The sequence below is a fragment of the Ambystoma mexicanum genome, chromosome 7p (genome assembly GCF_040938575.1).
Source record: "Ambystoma mexicanum isolate Mex_15411 chromosome 7p, UKY_AmexF1_1, whole genome shotgun sequence".
Lineage (NCBI taxonomy): Eukaryota > Metazoa > Chordata > Amphibia > Caudata > Ambystomatidae > Ambystoma > Ambystoma mexicanum.
Window position 1 is genome coordinate 37,396,621 of NC_090939.1, and position 4,527 is coordinate 37,401,147.

The following is a 4,527-nucleotide window of genomic DNA, read 5'->3' on the forward strand; positions in this document are numbered from 1 at the left end:
AACTAGGCTGGCCTTCTGAACCTCTGTCCACCAGGTCAGAGTTCAGAAATCCATCTTAACAACTCCTTACTTAAGAATCAGAATGGGTTCAATATTATTCCTGAATCTGACCTATTTGCATTCCAGGAAATTTGTTAACGGATAAGGTGGCGATTGATGGTTATCTTGTTCTACAAAGCTTTGCTTCAAACAAGGCTCTGGGTAGATCTGTGGGGTGATTTATGGTAGGAGAAAAATCAACATACTCAATTTCATAGTATGTCACTTACCCTTCTCACCGTTCGGTGCTCCCTGCTTTTTACTGTTTATTCAGAGGTCCCCCAGGATTCAGATATTAGTAGTTAATTTTTATTTTCCGCCGGATGGTTCCCAAACTTTTGATATGGAATTATGTTGATCCTATTGAATATATAAATCTCCTAGGCAGAAGTTTATTACTGTAGGTGATTTTATTGACATCTATGATCATCGTACTAAATTGAAACATGCACACTTTACTTCTAGATTATTTAGTGGTTGCTTGAAGATATGGAATCTGTGATTGCTAATACATATGGAAGTGAATGAGAGTAGGGAATATTTAAAGAATAAACGCAGTGTGCAACTCTCAGGGGAGCAGGCTATACTGGAATCCGTCTCATGTTGGTAAATTTAATAAGATATTTCATGAATATTAAGCCCAGTGCCTATCCTTGGTTACTCATTGTTATTACTATGGATGATAAATGAAACAAAACTATCTGGACTGCAATTAACCAGACAGTCCTGTAAGTTATAAACATGACTCAAATGGTTCTGTAAATTGTGCACATTCCCTCTATTTAAATAAATTCTGTTGTATTATTCTATATATCTTGTTTGTAAATTAGAATATTATGCCAACGTTATCCTAATGGGGCACATGGTCATGTTTCACCCAATCCTGGGCTTTGTCAAGGCCTATGACCTGTACCCTTTTTATCCCAAATTTGATATTATAGTTTTATTCACCACATTATATTTCACATTAATAACATTATACACACAACATATGATATATATATATATATATATTTATATATACACTTTGCAATTAATCATATACCTTGCATACTGTGGATTAGTTACTGATTTTATCACATCATCACCATTTCTTCCATAATAATACACTCACAAACCATGAGGGGTTTAAATACCATTGACTCACATAGAATAACTAAAATGCTTAGTGATATGACAATATCTATAGCAACTTGTATTCAAAACAGTAACTTTCAAGGACACGGATTGTGCTATTATACATTAATTGCAGACTTTCACACAGCCGCATTAAACATGTGATGTCACAACATCCCACTAATAAAGATCATTCAAGTTGTCGGCGTTCCCTGAAAACACACAGAAACGCTGCAGAGAAATACATTGCAAGGATTACAATACAACCTTTTTAGACCATGAAACTGAGTAACAACAGTTACTTAAGATACAATTATTACAATAAACAAATAAATAAGGACACTATATTCATAGATATACTTATTCCAATTTCAGGATAATCATCCAGGCTGATTGAAGATATCACAAATCAGGTTATAAAGAACTATCTGAGAAAAGAAAGAAAGAAAAGCAAACATAGAATACAGACAGGAAGGTATATATGGGACCGATGACATTTCATATGTATGCCCAATTTCAATCTATATATCCAACAAGCAGCATTTGTCATGTTTTTATAGATAGACCAGACCCTGGATTGGTTGTTAACAGCATCTACTACTGCATTATGATAGGATGAAGAATCGCCATCTTTGCAGACGGAAACAAAGTAAAATATTATTTGTTGCCAAGAGAAGCACATATCAAAAATGATCGCACCCGGATTTATATCAAAACAATGGTATTTTAATTATCCTCTACTTTCTTCTCCCAGTTCAATATATAAAGAAGAGACCACAATGCGTGGAAGAAACACTTCCAAATTTTGGTGATCAATATATGTTAAGAGTTAACAATTGAGACGAATCATACAATCTCGGAAGAAATTGAGTTGGAATAATTTGTTTTTGTGATGTGTATAGAATTGTAATCGATTGATTGCAAAGCGTCTTAGCACGAAATAGTAGATAAGGGAATCAAAGAGCATGATATGGTGTGTAATATCACGATGTATGGAGATAAAGACATTTTGAAAATGCATTTACATGATTAAATACAAAGATCGCAATGTGAACAATTGTTGAAACACGAAGGTTATATGCCTGGACAAAGCCCAGGATTGGGTGAAGCATAAGCATGTGCCCAATTAGGATAATGTTGGCATAATGTTCTAATTGACACACAAGATATATATAGAATAATAATAAACACAAAGTGTCATACAATGGACTTTGAAAGCTGAATTTATTTAAATTGAGAATGAGCACAATTTACCTAACCGTTCAAGGCGTTTATAAATTTAATAAGAATTTGGTCTATAATTGACTAGTAGCTATCTCTACTGCCCTTTTTATCTGTATGCTGAATATATCTTGGAGGTTATTTGTGGTACTTATAACCAACTAGCTAATGTAGTGAAATGGTCTGTCTACTTATAAGAAGTGTTTGAAGACTTACAATGCGGTTATATCCACACAAAAAAGAATTTACGGTCTGAGACTAGTAAAATAAGTAAATGAAACAGATTAGGCAGAGAAAAAGAAAATACAGGGTTGCCAATATAAAAACTGTTATGAAGAGGCGCATCACAGCAGACAAGTCTTCATTAAGTATTTATTAAGATAAATGATATAAAGACACCCAACAACAGCAGAGGCCCACCAGCAATCATACATAACTTCAACTGACAAAATACAGAAAGTTAGGAACAACACAAGTAAACACAGGTTATATGACCTCATTGGAACCTGAGACAGTGAAACAATCCATGTGTCATTAACCCTCTCTGTACATAGCTCATTCTCCATAAGAAATCACATTATAACACATCTTCCTCTTTTTCACAAATCTCATTCACAAAATGCTAACACCCTCAAATGTGGCCTCTTTTCACCGTAGCAACTCTATCCTTATTCCAGACCTGTCCACCTGCAACACGCACCACACCTTTTAACAAAGCAACCACCCTGACAGGATCTGAGTATAGCGAATCACCCTTTTTTTTTTACAACACTTTTTATTCTTACCCAATCACGACACTCTACCCACAACTCCTTTCTCCCTCTTCTCTTGTTTTCACGCATGACCCAATCACTTTTCTTTTTTTTTTCAGCACATTACTCACCTCATCAATCACTACATCCGATTCTCTACTCCTCCCTAACGATGGAGGACATGCCATAGAGAAAGGCTTTCAACCCCTCATGAGTTCGAATGGACATAAAACAGTGGTCGCATGAGGCGCCATACGCAACGCCAACACACTGTTTTGGATGGTCACCATTTTATTGAAGCCACACTCTTGCCCCATGCAAATGCTTTCCATCACACATCTGTTCAACCTTTCTACTACCCCATTGGTTTCAGGATGATGCAGAGCAGCTCTTTTGTGTCTTATCCCACACTTCTTCAAATAACTTGGAAAACATCCACCGGTAACCATTGTCTGTAAGAACACTCTCTGGGAGGCCCTCACTCGCAAAAATCCCTTGCAACACATTCACCATACTTTCCCCCAAGATTTCTCTCACAACTCTGAAGTCAGACCACCTGGAGAATAGATTAACCACCAATACCACAAACCTCCCCCTACCATAACCTAAGTCAACAGGTCCCAGAATGTTCATGGCTATGTCACTCCAGACCTTAGACAGAACACCAACATCCACCAGCGGCTGCTTCCTAGCTTAGATCCCCTTTCCACTCTTAATGCACATGTGACACTCGCTTAAACATCTCTCGACATCTTTGTCAAAGCCCGGCCACCAATAGTCCGATCTCAATACACCTTTAGTCTTGGTAATACCAATATGACCACTGTGTGCCAAGTCAATAACTTTGGTACGAATACCTGCTGGAGCCACCGCTCTCTCCCATCTGAACAATATATCGTCAGCAACTGACAATTCATCTTTCACCTCCCAATAAGGTCTTTCTCCTTCTGTCAACTCTGACTTATTGGGCCAAACTGAGGTTAACACATACATCATCACCTTGTTAATTACTTCATCCTTTCTTATTTCAGTTAGCCACTCCTCCTTAGACACAATCCCTTCTGTGTTCACAAACACCATCTCCATGTCAACATCCTCCTGCACGTCCTGTGTTACGACTCTTACTCTCGACAAATTATCAGCCAGAATATTCTCTTTCCCAGGAATTACTTCCATTCTAAAATTATGAGCTTGCATTCTGGTTACCCATCCAGCAACTCTGCGTGAAACCTTATCCAGACCTCTGCTTTCAAAAATAATCTTCAGTGGTTTGTGGTCCGTCCGAATCACAAAATCCACCCCTATACAAAGTTTCTGAACCGCTCAACTGCCCAATACCATGCCAAAGCTTCTTTTTCAAGAACAGAATATCATAACTCTGCACCTTTCAGACCACGTG